This window comes from Mchenga conophoros, linkage group LG2, assembly GCF_057382185.1.
Source record: "Mchenga conophoros isolate Kocher_MC1m ecotype Shallow Benthic linkage group LG2, M_conophoros_male_GT1.1, whole genome shotgun sequence".
Lineage (NCBI taxonomy): Eukaryota > Metazoa > Chordata > Actinopteri > Cichliformes > Cichlidae > Mchenga > Mchenga conophoros.
In genome coordinates this window covers 18,670,462-18,690,421 of record NC_140527.1, presented here as the reverse complement: position 1 = coordinate 18,690,421, position 19,960 = coordinate 18,670,462, and the positions used below count along the sequence as shown (strand labels likewise).

The 19,960-nt window shown below is 41.3% G+C and overlaps 1 long non-coding RNA gene across 1 annotated transcript in view; it reads right to left on the bottom strand.

Annotated features, from left to right (window-relative positions):
* LOC146581840 (uncharacterized) overlaps positions 1–8,013 on the bottom strand; it is a 64,863-nt gene extending 56,850 nt beyond the window's left edge. The window contains exon 1 of the long non-coding RNA XR_014893938.1: positions 7,870–8,013. This is a non-coding gene — a long non-coding RNA (uncharacterized LOC146581840). The remainder of the gene's footprint in view (positions 1–7,869) is intronic.
* Between the last annotated feature and the right edge of the window lie 11,947 nt (positions 8,014–19,960).

Here is a 19,960-nt window from a genome sequence, read left to right as displayed (position 1 = left end):
CAGTTCGGGGTTACTCAACCCTGAGTGTCGTTTTTCACTCTGAGTTTTCTAAACCGGCTTCTTGAAATAGGGCCCAGGTGATCCAGGTGTTTTGTTTGTTTTTCTTTCTTTCTTGCCCCCTTTGTCACCGTCTCTTCTCCCCTCTGGTTTTCTTTCTTTCCCTCTCTTTCTTTCATTCTTTCTCCCTGTCCTATCCCCCAGTCATGTCTGTCCTGTTTGTAGCAACCGAAAATAAAATAAATACATAATTATAATAAAGGTCAATCAAATGGACCAATATGGCAAGGCCATGATGATCCACTTGGTAAAATAAATCCACTTGGCATCTTTCTTGGCCTTAAGACAACAATTCTGATGGCTAAATATCCAAACGGGACAAAATAAAAAAAAAATAAATAAATAAAAAAAGCTATTAGCTGCAACCGACCGACTGCCCACATGACGTCACGTATTGACAAAAAAAAAAAAAAAAAAAAAAAAAAAAAAAAAAAAAAAAAAAAAAAAATAGGGCTAAACATGTTTTTAAGTACTTATGTCTTAAATCTAGCCTCACAGAGTTACATCTATGTCAGTTTTTGAGAGCAGGGCTCGGTGGTGTAAATTAGCCTTTATATGTATAATGCTTATGTCCTCTTTGAGGTTTGGCGATCTTTTCTCTACACAGAGATGCTGCATGAGAGATATGGCACAGAATTCTCCGACAGGTCTGGAGTCGTTAGTCTTTAAACTGTTGTCCTTCAGTCTCCTGCAGATGAGAGCTGCAGATGGTTGCCACTGATACAGATGTCAGCGAACACTGAAAACACTGTACTCATTAGCACACGTGTCCGTCTGACTGCATGTCTCTCCTAACAGACATGCAAACCATATGCACTTGCTCTCAGTGGGCTGTCAGTATCAACACCACATCTTTACCACTTGTTAAGCTGTCACTCATTCTGTAGAAAGGTGTCAAAGTATGTGAGACATCACTGTAATACAGCTCCTAACAAAAATTATGGAAAGACAGGAGCAAATAAATAAATCACAGATATAACCCAAACCTTTTTTGTAAACTAACTGCATGAACATCCTCCAAGTGTTCACGTTTGCCAGGTGTTCTATTCAAGATGTTAACACAGCATTGCACATAACACATCACATATATGTATAAGCACTTGGCGACAGTGGGAAGGAAAACACCAGGACAAACAGGACAAAACCTCAGGCAGAGCCAGACTGGGGGGGCGACATGCAGCCATTTGCTGTGAGCACTTTGGGGTGAGGGGGGACGAAAGACACACTGGGAATAAAGCCAGAGAGAGTCATGTTGATATTGATTTAATGACACGATAACTTTATGAGAAAAGTGATTTAATAGAATCACAACTGTAACCTCACAGTTTGAAAGAAAATGGACTGTAGCTTTGCTTAGTTAGATCATTGTGCCATCAGCAGAGATGGCTGAGAAAGTCTTTTCCAACAGAACCTGAAAGTGATTTTCTTTCTTTAATGCTCAGGTGATGTGTGGCGTTACCTCTGAATTTGTCAGAGAAGCCGAGAAGGCTCTGGTGCTCTTGGAGAAGCCGGGTATTACTGGAATCAGAGCTAACACGAGTGGAACAAATGAGGCTCAACCCTGTACTGTGTTGGGTTTTGTTTTACCCACAGGTCAAATGTTACAAATCATAGTAAGTCTCATCCATTGTGGCATTATACGTTTTAGTTAAACACACTCCATTTTTGTACCCAAACACTTCAAATGGGCCAAAATTCTGTAAAGACTGACAACATTTTGTAGAATAGCTCGGTGTAAACTGGTTACCAGTAATGTACTGGATGTTAAGTTCCATAGCTTCATAGAAATGAGTCAGGTGGTAATTCACTATTGCTAATGCCAAAGGTGTTACATCTTCTTCATCGTTCGTAAGTAAGAATATTCAGCAGCACGACTTTGGAGAAACTGGTGGAGATTTTACAGTACGTAATCTACTCGTATGAATCACCTGCCAAATAAGAAGGCTGTTTGCCACTCAGTCTAACATCCACTGGATTTCTCCTTCCTCGTTCATACATGACAGGTTTTTAATCACTTCAGGGTTGCTAACCCTGTGTGTTGGCAAGGAGGCCCAGGGGTTCCTGCTCTGTGATTATACTGCCTTCAAAGTGTAGCCAATTATGTTAGCGTGGACTGCTAATGCACTGCTTTTAATTTGAATTGCCAGCTTCAGTGAATCATAACGGTTAGTCCTAATTACTGAAGGAGAGGTGGCCATATATCACAGTCATGGTGGCACTAAGGCTGTAAGCTCTGGCACAGCATACCTCACACAGAGTGCCTGGAACAAAGACAGTACTTACTAAAATACTGGAATATACATTTATTTATATCTTCTGTCAGTAATGTTTATCTTGTGCGTGCCAAGGAAACAGTCAGATGGATCATGCAGCACAGAAAGGGGAGTAGCTCACTGAGTCATGTGACTGATCGAATCTCACCAACATGTTTTAGAAATACAGCAGTCTGCCTCTGACCTGCATCACCCACCTTTCCCTTTGCGTCATTCAAAGCAGCTGCTTCCACTAGAGGGCACTGTTGAAACATAATCTGTGATCTCTTTTAAATCTCTCTCTTTTAAATTAGACTTTCACTCTTCTATTCCTGAGACTTTTATACTCTCCTGTTGGTAATTTTCAGTCCTGTTTATCGTCTGCCCTGAGTTGTCTTCCACTGCTGCTTCCACCTGAACTCAGTCTGCTGATCACTCACCCCACTGTCACTTAATTTGTTGTCACGCCGATAATGTTGTCAAGATTTCCAGTGTTTGTCATGTTCCCCGTGTTTCCCACTTCCCCTATTAACTCTTCCTTATTAACTTGGCCAGGCTTCCTGTTATAACCACTTCGTGATTCAGATATTTCCTGGTGTTGTTCCCAAACTGATTTACACTACAAGAGAAACTGACTCGATAGATGATACACGATCAATAGATTTCAATAGCTGGACTTGTATTAGTGCTTTGAAGGCCAAGAAGAAATAACCTAAGTTTGAAAAGGAAGATGTGATTCAGTTACTCAATATATTTCTTGTCGTCAGTAAAGTTGGAATAGTAGTGGATGAAAGAACCGGTTTTGCTTTTTATGTAAAGTTTTATGTTTATGTAAAGTTTGCTGAAATTGAAATTGTGAAGCTGAAATTGTTGTAGATGCTGTTTTTTGCAGACTGGTGAACCATCTTTACGTCTTAAACTTCTACCTATCAATAGTGCAAATCTTTTGCTCAGTCATGTTACTGACCTGTTGCCAGTTAAGCAAATTCTTTTTTTTAATGAGTTCTTTTATTTCTGAATCCCAAAGTCTTTTTAGCAGTGCTGTCAATAGATTTAAAACAGTTAACTGATTAATTGCAGAATCTTCTGTAATTAATCGTGATTCATCACAATTACTTGATCAGTTGCCTGGTTGCAATTACATTTTTTCAACTTTATATTTAAGCTTGTAAGAGAGACTTGTAGTCAAGACCGCCTAATCCGAGACCAAGACAAGACCAAGAACAGAGGGTATCGAGACCAAGACAAGACCAAGTTGAGACGAGACCAAGACCAAGACAAAAAAAGTCTTTAAACTGAAGCCAGATGCTGCCTCGTTTACGGGTGTCAGGCATATTTATGTGTTTTTGCTTTCGCACAGCCCTCCTCACCGCTGTCTGTCTCACTCACTTACTGAGAGGACAGACGGACGCTCCACTTGACTGTCGCGTCTTTTCCTGGTGTTTTGGTTGACATCTCTTGATTTTCCCATGTCAAAGAAACAGGCTCTGTGTTTTACCTTATATACCTCAGTTTGATATCAATCTTTTGTGATACACCGTCATATTTACATTATTAGTTCAGTACGAATGATTTGCTTTGGTACCTGGTCAAACTTAAGCTCTCCTCTGTCTGCAGCAAACTCGCAGGCAGCAGCTTCTCCCCCCTCGCTCACATGGGTGCTGCGCTCAGTCGCCTAGTGCCTGAGCTCGGATCATACCAAAATTAGGGGGAATTTACGACGGTGTGCTCTGTGCTTTGTGTGTTGTTTTTGTTTTATACAGTTGTCAGTCAGGCATCTAACTAACAAATTACACTCCAAAAGACCCCGTGCTTCTGAAAAAATGACCCGGGCTTAAGCCCAGTAAGCCACCCCCGCTCCGCTGATTGTTGACTCCAAATCTCCCGAACACTATGTCAATTTGAGAACGCAAGACCGAAACAGCGAGACCGAGACAAAAGTCCGTCGAGACCAAGACAAGACCAAGACCACGTAAAAGTGGTCTTGATACCGGTCTTGAAACATCCAACTCTAGTAAGAGACATTTCTGCAATATAATGAAGTAAATGCAGAATAAACACAAAGAATGTCAAATGCTTAAATTCAAAGACAATTTAAAAAGTTTTCTTCAATCTTTGAACACAAGTTCTCTCATGTGAAATACAACTTTTTTTTTTTTTTTTTAATCTATATACTAATAGGTGAGTACACACACACACACACACACACACACACACACACACACACACACAGAGCTATGTAAAGCACGTGTTCTCATTATTTTTAAGAGGTCTGCAGTTTGTTGCAATCGGCCATAGGAAATGAACGGGAATTGATGCGACTATTTTTGGACAAGATTGCTAAATTAGCACTTTATCAACATGCATCCATAAAACGGGTGCAGCACACAGACGCACAGACGCACACATCCTAGAATATGTCAAAGCAGAAACAGAGGCAGAGCCTTCAGCGTTCAGGCACCACTTTTAGGGCTGCATGTTGAATAGCATATTGAATAACATTTAAATTCCTATTGTTTCGTGTTATACTCGATTATTTCCTGTGTGAATGATGCACTGTGTAATACACAATACACTTAAATACACTTGATTATTTAAGTGTAAAACATATGAGGCGATTATATAAACTATTCCCCGAATTTACAGAAACTGCACTATATTGTGATGTATATTGTTATTGAGATATGAAATGATTTTTAACGTCATGTCACACGCTGACCTGTGAAATTTGGTCCCAGTTTGATGAATCCTCCGTTACTTACTGCAGTAGGCTGTTGGAGGCTTCCCATGATCCACTGGCCATTTCTTGTTAAACAACCTTTTCACTCACTGTGTGTTTATACACCTACACTAACTGGCATGATGTCTCTCTCTCTGTCCTATCTCGACATTCACCACACTGATCCTGGTTCTGTAAGAGGTTACTTCCTGGTAAACGGGAGGTCTTCCTTCTCACTATTGCCGAGTGCTTCGTCAAAGCGGTTTGTGGACTTGTGAGATTTTCTCCGTGTTATTGCAGAGGTTCCTACCTCAAAGTACGAAGCACCTCGAGGATACTGTTGTGATTTGGAGCTGCATAAATCAAACTGAAGTTATCACTCGCGTCAGTCACATTCTGACAGTGAGCACAAAGTTTCACAGCTTTGGACCCATCTTTGAGCGCCTGCTTGAGGAACTGCAGTTTTTGACACTTTGACGTGACAGATTGGAATTAGGTTTCCTCCTTTTAGAGGATTGGCTCATAGACCCCTTTGTGCTGTGCGTTTAAAACTGAGCGCTACATAAAATAAGAAAACGTGCACAGGTGCTAAGACGGACACCTGTTTAATTGGTCTTACTGACAATCAGGAGTCTGTTTATGGATTTTACATATTGATCAGATTAAGTGCAAGATACTGATCACAGGATTTCTCAAATGTGGTCGATTGTGACCTCTGAAGCGTCTGTACCCCTTCCTCTTTTTCATTTCTGCATCACACACTTGACCTGTGACCTCTCTAATATTGTTACTTCCTCTCCTCTTTCCTTAAGAGCCTTTCTGTCTTCTGTTAGACTCCTTTTTTTGTGCCTCCATGTACCCCCTGTGCTGCCCTTTCTTCACACACTTCACCTCTTTTCATTTTCAATTTCATGTTCCGTCTGGTATCAGGTTTATTTTTCCATTCTAATTGTGATATTATTACTCAAATTGAACTCAGTTCTAAGCCACCAGCTACTGAAGCACACAATATAACACACTGAATGCTGCATTGCCACCTAACACTGAAATTAATACTGGATGGTGTTTATTAGACTCATTTGTGACCCGGTCATCACCTTGTGACTTTCGATTCACTCGCTGTAAAATAAGCTGGCAAATTGCCCAAATTACCAAAATGCAAAGTGCTTGCTGTTCTACTTTGTCAAGTTAATAGAACTGAGTCTTTACCTCTGATCTTCACCCATAACTAATTTTCTGCAACAGCTCACTTGATTTCTTCTAAGTTTCCCGAGCTGCTGACGTTATCCTGACTCATAACCAATCGCCTTGCTTTCTTGCTAACCTCAGTCTCCCTGTATGATCGATGAAACCTTTGTTTTATTCCAACTTTGTTTTATTAATTTCAACAATGACATACAAAGTTAGCAACAGCAAAGTCAATCTTGATTTCAGAACAGTTGTATGTCCATTATACAAACCTTTCTGTTTTTATAGCTCACTGTCTTCCTTGTTCTTGTCTTTTTTACGTCTTTCCCTCTACTCATCACTATAAGGTAAGCAACTGCAATCCAGCCCAAATCATGGCTCTCCACCTCCACCTCAGTCCAGGAGCAGAACTGACCTATATTGGATCATGCCACCCCCAAACAAACCATTGAGTTTTGGTATCGACAGTTTGCTGGGGATTAAAGTCCAGAATGCTGAGGTAATGCTGCACTTAGTATCGAGCCAGGATTCCTCTGCATTGACAGAAAACACACATTTCAGTGTAATGATGATAAATGTGGTTCTATTGAATCACAGCATGTATTTTCACAGGTCTGCATCGGTCCATAGCACTCTGACCAATATTGGAACTGATTATTCACAATTATATTTTCTTTGTAATTCCAGTGTCTAGTATTTAGAATAGTTCAAAAGCTTGTTTTCAAACCAGCACTATATCACCTTTTTACTTTTCATATACAATATATTCAAGGTTAGGAGTCACAAATTACCCTGTGCTGTACATTTCCCTCCAGGGCTCACAAAGCTGCTTGCTGGGAGAGAATATTAGTTTACTTTTAATTAGCATTTTAATCTAATTATCATCTTACCATTTGCCCCATTATCACTAAAGTCTAATGAACAAAGGCTAATTAGGAATTAATCTGCTTCTCTTTTTTTTTTTATCCCAACCACCTTTGAACACTCATCTAGGTTGTTTTCTTTTGTTTTTTCAAAAATAAGAGTGTTAGAATATAAGAAAGAGGAAACATAAAACAGAGCTGCAACTCATTTGTACAAAACCTCCGTTACCAAGTTAAGAGCGACCAAAATGTCAAAATGCTTCATAGAATTTTATTATATTTCAAACTGCAGCCAAGAAGAGTGCCTGACGAGCCCAGTTGTAAGTAAGCTATTAAGACTCGACTGTACACCGTGTTCGTGTTTTCCTCCGAAAACAATAAGTTCCGTTGGAGCAGTCTTTCAACGCCTCTCTCTGTCTCTCGCAAGAAAAATTGACCCACACAACAAAGTAAAGCTATTTTTCGGCTATGAGCCGACAGGGACCCCGCCGTATTAGTCAGAGGTCCCTTTACTACAGTTCGGAGTTGCGGACCTTCAGTAATAGTAATAAATCACACAGCAATAGTACATTCACGTTGTTGTAAAAAGCACGATAATATATTAAGTAATCCAAAGTATTCAGAATACGTTACTCTCATTGAGTAACGTAACGGAATGCGTTACAGAATACATTTTGGGGCATGTATTCTGTATTCTGTAATGGAATACATTTTAAAAGTAACCTTCCCAACACTGCCCAACACTGATAACAGTAACCTACAGCACACCAGAAAAATAGATTCGGACTACCTTTTAGGCTCAGGTGCAGTGACACGGCTTTAACAAGAAGAAAAGTCAGTCATTCACCATCTTTCTCTTCTTCCTGCGCTCTAAAACCACCAAAGTCCTCTTCTCCAATGTCGGAAACGAACAGGCTCAGGATGGCTTCGTCATCCACTCAGTGGCGTGTCCAGCGGGGTGGCCTGGGGGGGCACAGGCCACCCCCCCAACCAGACTGGCCACCCCAGGTGCCACCCCGAAGCTAAAACAATAAAATTTAATGAAATATCAAATGTACGATTATGGTTTCACAGTGAAGCTCAGATGTCCGAGGGTAAGTGAATGCAGCAGCGGCTTCTGCACTATGAGCATCATATTAGCAAAGGTAGAAGAGCCAAGCACGAAAGACGGCACCACAGAAAACATTTTTTCAGTGAAAGATTAACAAGTTAACATAGCTGGACTAGCCATCGGACATTTGCACAGTGGGCTGATGAATTATTAATTTATTTTTTTTGTAACGGCATGAACAATGAGAGGTGGTGGATTGGCCAGATGCTGGCCGATGTGTAAAAATAACTCAGTTGTTTGGTGGTGGCTATGGGGAGCTTCCACAGAGGTAACAGGTGGATGAGGGAAGGGGAGGCAGGAGGAGCAGAGACCCGAGGCAGCCAGCGGTTCGAGTATCAGGTGAACTGAACTTCAGGTAAGAAGTTATGACCTGCAGTCAATCTGGGTCAGATATAAACCAAGTTTAGGTGGAGTTTATTTTCGTTACGTTGACTTTTTACAGTCAGTTACAATAACTCGTACTGCGTGAGCTAGCATGACGGAGTTTCTATACAGCTGTTCGGTTGCTATGATGTTACTGATAGTCAAAGGAGCTTGGAAAGAAAAGCGTCTGGACTTCTTTAAGTTGCTTGAAGACATTTCACCTCTCATCCGAGAAGCTTCTTCAGTTCTAAGGTCAAATGGTGGAGAGTCCCAGATATAAACCCAGTGGGAGTAACCCCCCACAGAGGGACAAAAGGACCCCCTGATGATCCTCTAATCGCCTGAGCCAAGTTGTGAAACTGGGGTGTCAGCCTGAGTTTCGGGTGAGTTCATTGTGAAACCTGGCCCCACCTTATCATGCGAATTCCTGAGATCAGATGGCCCAGGATGTGAGTGGGCGTTAAGGCGTCTGGGAAGGGATCTCAAAACTGGATTATAGATGGCAGAGAGTTGGTGTCGTAAACACCCGCCTCTGTTCAAAGATGGTCGCTCACAGTGGACATAGATGGCTTCTTTCACTCCTCTTTCAAACCATCTGTCCTCTCTGTCCAAAATGTGAACATTGGCATCCTCGAAAGAGTGTCCTTTATCCTTAAGATGCAGATGGACTGCTGAGTCTTGTAATGTGGAGGTGGCTCTTCAGTGTTGTCCCATGCTCTTGTGAAGTGGCTGTTTGGTCTCTCCAATGTCTGGGCATTCCTCACTGCACTGTACAGCATACACCACATTGTTAAGTCTGTGTTTTGGCGTGTTGTCTTTCGGGTGAACCAGTTTTTGTCTGAGCGTGTTGCTGCGTCTGAAATGCACCGGGATGTCATGCTTGGAGAAAACTCTCCTGAGTTTTTCTGATACACCGGCTACATAGGGGATGACAATGTTGTTGCGTCTGTCTTTCCTTTTGTCCCTCTGTGGGGGGTTACTCCCACTGGGTTTATATCTGGGACTCTCCACCATTTGACCTTAGAACTGAAGAAGCTTCCCGGATGAGAGGTGAAACGTCTTCAAGCAACTTAAAGAAGTCCAGACGCTTTTCTTTGCAAGCTCCTTTGACTACGATGACCTGGATGACTGAGAACCTTCACAGACACGATGTTACTGATAGTGAACTTCATTTTATTCATAAGGGTAGTTAGTAGAGTTGCCAACGGCTCCTTAAAAAATGGAATGGTCCCTCATTCAGAGAAAATATTATGGGTTTCGTATTGAGCTGAGAAGAGACGCAGTTTGTCCCGTACTTTAGCTAGGATGGGAAAAGACAAAAAGCTGGAGTTATTCTGTCTTTACGCTGCACAGCTGCTTCTTCTCTTATCCCCCCCCCCCTCTTCTGTTGCTACTTTAATCATGAAACTGATCAATGATCAGCCGATCAGCTTTTCTCTCTTGTTTATTTATTGCTCACTTTGCGCCAGAAACAGGAAACCAGCCGACGTCGCGCTAAACAACAGCAGCACATTTAAGCTTGGTCAGCTGTTGTTAGAATTTAGTTAATATTAATTTCTAGTATCAGCTGATGTTTGCTGGAGCCACAGCTGTAAAGCTGCTGGTCATGATGTCGGTTTGGATATGTGGTGAGAGGGAAACATGAAGATGAAACCAGGAGATGTCCTTACTGAATCATCAGAGCTGAACAGGTCATGGAGAAACAGGTTTACCTTTTAGGTGACATGAATGAGTTGAAGGGAAGTTATGAACTGTTTCTGGCAGACAAATAACACCAGGATCCTTTTTCTAAGTAGCTGACAGCTGGTAACTGTGCAGGGGCGGGTCTAGCAAAGTGTTGCCAGGGGGCCAGGTAGGGCATTAACAGGGAGAGGGGGGCACAAAGAAATACTTTTCTTTCTTATTCTCATTTCAAATATTTAGCTTTTATTAAATAATTATTTGAATCTTTCGAACAAAGTTTTTATCTGACGTAAAATGTATAGAAATCATACATATACCAAAAAGACAGTGTACATCACTGTCACAACAGGGTTTGTTTTCATTCAAAGGCTTTATGGCTTTAATACCTGGTGGGCTGGTCTGTAGTGAAAATGCCCGATTTTTTGTCCCAGTCCAGACCTGCAGGTTAATACTGGCAGTGTCACCATGCCAGCTGACTGTATTTCATCATCAGCCAGTGTTGTTCTTGATCAATATTGCCAAAGTTTACCATAAGGCAGCATAGAAAGTATTTACTTGCTTTCAGGTTTTATTCAAATGTTAGTCTTTTCAGTAGTTTCTCCACTTTTTTCCTGTTTCAAAATCAAACACCAGTTTGTGAGAAGATTATCTTCTTTTTTTAATAGGCATTGGTTTTGCATTGGCATTGGCTAATTTGCCAATTGTATGTTAAAATGTTCGTATTTTAATATTAAAAAATGTTTTTGCCCAAAACATATGTGCACTACATGTCAGTAAAAATACTATGCAAATATTGATGTCCTTGACTGCTGAATGAACACTGACTGATTGTATCTCTTGTACTTTATCAACGCAGTATCTAAAAACTTTGCACCGTAATGGTTAAAATCTCATTCTAATAAGAGTTAAAAGCGCATTCGGTTATTAGGTTTATTGAATTATGGTTAACGGTTGGTAGAATTGTTTTTAACATTATCTGACAATTACATCTGCCACCCTTCTCCAAATCTGTGCCCCTACCTGGCCCCCCCAACAAAAATTTTCTAGACACGCCACTGCATCCACTCTCCGCTTCTCTCCTTCGTTGTCACTTTCAAAACCAAAGAAATCCTCGTTGTCAGTGTCAGAGTCGAACACCCTCAGAAGGGCCGTGGCGGTGTCCTCCTCTCCATCATGCAGCAGTCCAGCCCTTCAAAATCCGTTGGTGATCGTGAATGTTTTCGCACTTTTCCACGCTGTCAGAATCCACCGGTGGAGTTGGGCATAACTTGCTTTTCGCAAGTTTATCGCCGCTCGTTAGGGATGGGTATCGAAAACCGGTTCTTGTTGAGAACCGGTTCCCACTGTTTCAATTCCTTGGAATTGTTTGCCATTTTTGCAAACGATTCCCTTATCGATTCCAGTCGCCCCGAATGACGTCACCACGTTGCGGAGCGTCATTTACCTGGCAGGAAACACGGCGCGTAAGCGGCTCAAACGCTCAAAAGTTTACGAGAACGGATGACAACAGGGCAACTTGCAATACTTGCAAAGTAGATACTTCATTTAAGGGAGGAAACACTACGAATATGCAAAAGCATTTGCTCACAAAACACGTGATAACCTTAAATGAATGTCATGTTTTTAATTCCGCTCCGGACTCGTGAATCTCAACCCAGCAGCAGCGGTAACGTTTGCACGTCCTCTCCCGTTAATGCGGCAGGTAAATAATCAACTAACAGTGCATATTATGTTAGCGCGATCTGCCTTATTACAAAACCTGCTATTACTGTGCATTTAGGTGACCATGATGAGAGAGACGGACAGAGTCTGGCTCAGATGCTGGCAGTTCTCGCTGCAGTCTACCGGTAGCGTCTCCTTTCAGGCCAGGATAGACGAATGTCACCGAGCAGTGACTAAGTTTGTGGTAAAAGGCTTGAACTAGTGTTGCCAACTCCTCAGTAAGGAAAATCGCTATTGGCTGTCCTAAAAGTCGCTAGAAGTCGCTAAATGATGTCATCGCCTGATTTGCATAATTGGTCATGCTAATCTAATTGTAACCTATGTCGTTGGAGAGAGAAATAACATCGTGGAAGAGACATAAAGTGAGTAAAAAACTTCCTAAATGCATTTAGTTTATTTAGAACTACAAATTAAATTTATTTTAGCAATTATTGTTTTTTTTAATGTCACAATTCCAACCCTGCTCCTTTACCCGGGCTTGGACCGGCAAAAGTGACCTGAAATAGGCACTCTGGTGGAGTTACTTTGTGTGTGTGTTTATAAGTAGTTTTAAACCTTTTAAACCACAAAACAGCATACGAGTAAAAGAAGAACTGACTGCGTTACAGCACCCACTGCTTGTTGAGAGTAAAATCGATACGCGCTTTCACGTCCTTTTTTTAGCGACCTTTTTTCTAAAAAAAAAGTCGCTAAGGGATCTGAAAACTCGCTAAATATAGCGACAAAGTCGCTAAGTTGGAAACACTGGCTTGAACCCATTTGCCACAGCAGATGCCCCCAATTTTAGGTAAGTGAATGTGTTTAATTGTAGGCAGGGACATTACTGGATATTCTTGTGTAATTGCTACTGAATAATTTATGTTATGCTTTGTTATTGCTACAGAAGAATATTTATTTTATTATTTTACATTTACAATTTTTTTTCCTGGGGACCCTGTGACACCCATTGAAGCGCCGTAGGCTAGATCTCTTAAGATCTCACTGTTGGGTTTGTAAGGCCATGTTACTCCTAAATTTCTATCTTGTTCAAAGAGAAGATATAAAACAAAGTTCTAAGCTAATCGAACTTAGTGTTCTCCTTTTTTAAAAAGAATCGATAAGAGAATCGATAAAGAATCGAATCGTTAAACAGAATCGAAAATGGAATCGGAATCGTGAAAATCTTATCAATACCCATCCCTACCGCTCGTCATCCACGCCTCCCGCTGAATGCGTAGCGCTACTTTGAAGTTTGTTTTTCGCGCTACTTCGTACGGCACTACGTTGCCTGGCGGACGGACATGTGACTAACATACCACTCTTGAACCCCGATCCTTCCGCCAGGCAACGTAGTGCCGTACAACAGCGGAACAAACAAAACAAATCGTCTTACGATATCACAAAAATCATGGAAAATCCATAGAAAAGCCGCACCTGACTAAAAGCCGCAGGGTTCAAAGCTTGTGCAAAAAGTAGCGGCTTATAGCCCGACAATTACGGTAATAACTGTTGTTGTAGTCAGGAAGGGTTCAGTGGGGACATAGAAGGCTGCTGTAGGAGTCCAGCAGCTATTTTTCATCTGTAAATACTGAAGCTGTCAACAGAATTTTACTTGGTAAATATGCAGCTGCCATATTTTGTCTTAGAACATGGTTCTAACAGCACCCAAATGTATTACAGTACAAAAACAAACAGAAATCCACTACAAATGTTATAAATAAGAAGAAACAGTGTCATCCATCCGTCCATCTTCTTCTGGGGCTGGGTCATGGGGACAGCAGCCTAAGCAGAGAAGCCCAGACCTCCCTCTCCCCCACCACCACCTTCAAAATTTCAACAACCACCAAACATTTAAAACAGTAAATGAGAGCAGGAACACGGATTCTGCACAAAGACGTAAACACACAGCGCGACCCACGGATCAGAATCAGTGAGATGTCGCCTTTCTCACCTGACTGCACGGACACGGTCGGCTGAAAGCCGACAGCTCGCTGATTCTGATCTGTCGGCGGGTCCGCGCTTTGTGTTTACGCCCTTTTTGCGCTGATTCTAAAGCTGTTAGTTTGATCTCTCTCCAAACAATATTGACCAAACCAGCAGCAAAAGAAGAGCCAAACTGCGCTTCACATAAACATCGTCATGAATTCACTCTGACTTTTACCGTTTTGCTTCCACCACAATAAAAATAAAAAATAAAATAAAAAACCACACTTCATGCACAGCTCTCTCTCTCTCTCTCTGTACTTCAAGAACAGTTTCCCGTCTTGCTTGTTACGCACCAGTCTACCGTTGTTTACAGCGCTCTCGGTCGCTGTTTTTTTCGTTTTACATACTTCCGAAAATAAAACCTAATTTCTGCCGTTCAACAGGCTACTGAACAAATGTAAACTTTCTAAAATTATGCAAAATGCAAAACACTTAGCTGTGTCTCTAATAAAACCGCTGTAAAGTCAGAGGTAACGTTTATATGTTGATTAATGGTTTTCTTTTGTTTTTGATGTACTGCAGAATATTTTTATAAAATCCCAGGCCAGGAAAACCACCATGTTTTTCTGTGATTTGTCTTCAGCTACTTTGACACAAAGGCATCTGCTGTGATGCTCACACCTTTGATAAAGTCTGGAAAGTGTCAGCTTCCTTTTTATAGATACAAAAATATGTAAATGTACTGATCTGAATTATAATATTTCTGACTGTCAAAATTTCCCAGATTCAAATCAAATTGAATCGAATCAAATCGAATTGAATCGAATCGATTCGGGACCTTGTGAATCGGAATTGAATCGATTCTAGAAATCAGTGACGATACCCAGCCCTATTTGCAATATAATTTTTGCTCTTTTGTATTCTGACTTTGCTTCTGCTGCTTTAATTTATGATCGGGATACACTGTTAAACATCAAGGACTCAATGGAGAGCTAGTGTGACAGCTGGGACAGCTACAGAAAACCTTTTCCTCCTCTGGTGTGTTCCTCACCTGAGTGCGTGCTACTGTGCACAACCGGCAGGACTTCCACCCTCAAGAGAGGAAAAAGGGGAACGAGGGCCGGTGTTCCAGATTAACTGGCGTTGGTCGAACAGACGTGTGGTAGACTTGCTTTTCAGGAACCGCTATCGACAAAACAGCAAATAAACACTAAATATTTCATCTGTGATATTTGTGAGGGTCCCTCAAACACACTCCGTCAGTCTTGTTGCTGTTGAACAACTAAATGTTTAAAAATGCCGCGAGTTTACCTGGTGATATTCTCACGCAGGAGGCGATCGCGGAAACAGCAAACTATTAACACCACGCCGATGCTGCTCACAGGACAGCAAGAGTAAACGATTGGGAGAATCTTGTCGTCGTTATCGTTTCCCTCGTACGTGTTATTACTCCGATTTCAGTGTTTTCGCTTCACAACTACAGCGTGCAGTTTACTTGCTGTGCACTCAAATGGAGTTGCGTCAATTAGCTCAACCTGTGGCCAAGTGCCACAGCCTACAGCCAGATTAATTTGTGACACATCTGCACCTGGCTCTATCGCCATGTTAGAATTCGTTTCATGCACGATACATTTGGAACTTTCTATTTTGACTGTTTTTGTGTCTTGCAAATAAACCTTTAAAATAAATTAAATGGTATTATGCATTTATTTTTGGCCTATGCAAAATTATATACACAAAGTTATAGAAATCACCACTCCTGCTGTTCATGATGATTATAATATTTCTTCCCATAACAACGAAATACGTCTTGAACAAATATGTGCACGTTAGCATATGCTACTTCCGGCGCGGAAACTCCTGTGGGGAGCTTTGTTTCCGGTGTCCTATTCACGCCTTGTTTACGGTCCAAAACAAGTTAAGCAAATGAATGAATCAAGCGGCGATTTACATTTCTATAGATGTCTTGGGCATTTACCCAATATATCTGTAAATGATGTTCATCAACTTGTCGATATTTTTCCCCCACGCCTCAGAGCAAAAGAGAAAAGGGATTCAAATGTTATATTTCTCAGCCGTCCCTCGTTTATCGCGGGTGTTATGTTCTAAAAATAACCAGCGATAGGTGAGATCAAGTAGCCAATTTTATTTTTTGACGGTGCAAAACGTTTCGTGGCCATACAGTACTGCACTGCAGAGTCACACTGCTAGCGATCGATGCAGCGATTCTGTACTGTACAGGAGAGACGTCAGAGGAGATCGTCTGCAGCGATCAGGACACAATGTGATGTGTAAGAAAAAAAAAAGCCTGCCAACTTGCACTAAAAAAAAAAAAAAAATCTGCGAAACAGCGAGGTGAAAGGTGAACCGCGTTATAGTGAGGGACCACTGTAATTTTGAAGGTAAGTCACAACATACCCTTCGTACATACTAATGTATAGAAACCCTTACCAGCAATCATTCATTTTTGTGTGGCTTTTTTCACGGTTTGTTAACATGCTGTGTAGGTGTGTACTTAACTAGCTGATCTCGACATAATGGGGGAAACATCTGGTTTGACTATTCTTCACCTGTAGTTTGAATGTCTTAAATCATAAGACCAGTCACTATACAGAGATGTGCTTCTGAATGTGGACGATGTGTCTTCTGCATGCAGTAATGCAGTTCTGCTTGTGTTGAGTGATGTAAACAACTGATCGATCTAAACTCTTTTAAATGTCAAAATTGATCATGAGATTTTTTATGACAAAACAGTGGTGAGTGTTCCCACCTTCTGTTCTTTTTGTAACTTAACGCGATCTTTCCGTTTTCGAGTTTTGGACATGATTTTGGAGTATTTCTTCGCAGTAGCGATTGACCACAAAGCTACCGGAAATGTGCAACCCCACATCCGGTCTCAAACCAGGAAGTTAGCATTTTCTCGTGCATAGGGTCTATTTCGCTAGTGTTGTAACATCACATCCTGTAAACACAGTCTGCCTGTGTCTTTTCTCTGGAAATGAACATTTTCAGCCAATATAGGAAATACATCAACATAGCTGGAGAGAGTTGATTGTTATATGCAGTCTGTATAAGTGTGGTTAATCTAATAAACATTTGTAAGGAGATGGCAGTTACTTTGGATTTACAGCAGTTACACAGTGATTAGTAATCAGAGCCGGTGTGATTGAGTGGATTTAAGAAAGTGAGTAACTCAGGTGTGTCAGTTGGTTTGTCATCTGTTTTTGAGTGTGGGGGAGAGCTAGACATGTTTACTTTTAATGCTAAGCAAGGAATATTCTTGATTTATTTCCAAAACTTGCATATGATCTGCAATTTGTAGCAGATCTACGACTATCACATAGCAGCTGGAGCAGTCTCAAATGGAGTTCAGTCCACTGCTGCCACCTGTGGCCAAGTGCCACAAGATTAACTTGTGACACATCTGCAGTAGAGGCTGAGCACTTAAACCTGGATCATTCAAATCGACCCACAAACATATTGAAAGATGCAATGCCAGCAATGTGGATTGTCAAGCCAATCATTAAGCAAAGACAACAGGGATCATTTGTTTCTGTTTATTACAGAGCCAGATTAACTTGTGATACACAGTTACAGGCCAATATCAAAATTACCATTGGTGTCAAAGATCTTGGAAAAAACTGTTGCAGAACAACTTTGAGAAGAACAATGTTCTGGACATTTTCCAGTCTGGACTTAGGCTACGTTCACACTGCAGGCGAAAGTGCATCAAATCAGACTTTTCTGACCCAATGTGACCCATATCTGATCATGGTATGACAGTGTGAACGGCACAAATCCGATATTTTCAAATCGGACCTGGGTCACTTTCGTATGTGGTACTGAATCAGATACATATCTGATGTGTTAGAAAGCGACTGCTGTTTGACGGTCATGTTGCATTAAATCCGTCTTTTACGTCACAGACATGAGACAGACACCAAGTATCAGCGCCGGAGAAGACATCGTGAACGCTTCCTGGACATCCAGTGAAACTGTTGGGAAGACAACGTTGGAGAAACGTGAACATTTTATTTGTACTGTATAATCTGCAGATTCTGACAGAAATCTGCAACTATCCTTTGAAGCACCGCTCCTCTCTAAAACAGCAATAAGGATAATTATTAGGTTATTTACATTATTATGTAAATACCAAAATAACTTAAAGCAGAAATTGGGAAACGTAAAGTCTGAAACAAGTCTTTATATTAAGGCCATCAGTCAAACAATACCGTTTGCTCTGGGTCTAAACAGAGCGCACTGTGTGTGACGTCTTTTGTGCATGCAGCCGCTTTGAGCGTTCACACTTGAGTGCGTTTTATTTGTCGTGTGAACAAGCAGACAAAAAAAAAAAAAGGAATTGAGCATTAAGACCTGCAGTGTGAACGTAGCCTTAAAGTGTGTGGTGACACTGATGGCAGCAGACTCTGGAGAGTACACAGTTCTGGTTCTGTTGGATCTCAGCTCTGCTTTTGATACTGTTGATTACAGCATCATGATAAATAGGCTGAAGGACTTGTTTAGGATAACTGATGTTGTTTTAAATGGTTTATGTCGTATCTCTGAGAGATCCTTTACCGTCTGTATGAATCATGTGTTGTCTGAAACAGTTCTGCCCTCTGGGGCACCTCAAGGATCTGTTTTAGGTCCTATTCTCTTTTTGCTGTATATCCTCCCTCTAGGCCAAATTATCAAACGTTACAATAATATTTCTTATCTTTATGCTGATGATATTCAGTTACTGTTCTTTCAAAACTTCAGAGTTTTATAAATTGTCTTGTTTCAATGACTGTCTGTCAGAAATCAAACAATGGTTAAATGACAGTTTCCTCCAGTTAAATGCAGATCAAACAGAAACCTTGATTATTGCACCCGATCACATGCTCTCAGAAATAAAGCAGCATATCAGTTTTTAGACCCTTCATTTCAGTAGAGTCTCAGAAACTTGGGTGTTATATTTGACGGTTCAATGTCTCTTGAGAAACACTAAACAACTAGCCCGGAACTGTTTTTATCATCTAAGAAACGTTTTAAACTGAGACTACTGGTGTCAGAGGCAGAACTTGAGATGATTCTTCATGATTTTCCTCTCTTCTCGTTTGGATTATTGTAACGGTCTTTTTACGTGTCTCAACAAATCAGCTGTGGATTGCCTTCAGTCTGTACAGAATGCTGCATCAAGACTTAACTGGCACAAGAGGTTACACATTACTCCAGTTTTAGCTTCTCTTCATTGGTTGCCCGTAAATTTTAGGGTTCATTTTAATCCTGAGCACTTAGGTCTTCAGGTCAGAGGTTACGGTTGCTCCCACGTACTAGGTTTAAAACACATGGGGACTTTTCAGGCACCAAGGCTGTGGATCTCCCTGCAGTCTTTACACTGTCTAGACTCCATGGACTCCTTTAAAAGCAGCTGAAGACCTTTTTATACAAACAAACTTTTAATAATTTTTTCACAGTTTTATTTGTATTTCTGGTTTTATTGTGAAGCACTTTGTGATTTTTAACACAAGAGCCATTGATTAGAGGATCTAAGTGCTCTATTGGGGGTATATAAGTCAAGGAGGTCGATTAAGTAGCTGGGTGCCAAGTTTTTTAAAATTTTGAAAGTGTACAAAAGGATTTAAAAAATGAAGCAGTATTTCATGGTGAGCCAGTGAAGGTTGGCTAAGACAGGTATAAAATGATCATGTCATCCGGTGCCGCTTGAAAGACGTGGTGCGGCATTTTGGACTAGTTGCAGGCGTTGGAGGAGGGCTGCAGACTGAACTGAGGGCAGCTGCAGTCTCGGGAAAACCAGTCTTATTTACAGCAGTTGTAGGTGAGCCGGGAAAAACACAATTTCTCTCACTTGCTACAAGAAATGTCTTAGTGTCAGAGTTCTTTTCACTCACCACATCCAGCAGTTCTGAAGTCTCAACATCCAGCTGTGGGGTGATGCGCCGGCGGCGCAAACGCCGCTTCCTCCTAGGACATCACTCCGAAGGGCCGGGTAACTCCACGCCCGGCGGGTCGGTCAGCACATCCTCCGCCGAAGCGAGCAGGCGAGCGGTAGCGGCGGGGGTTAAAGGTGAAGTTCATGGAGGATGAAATCCTT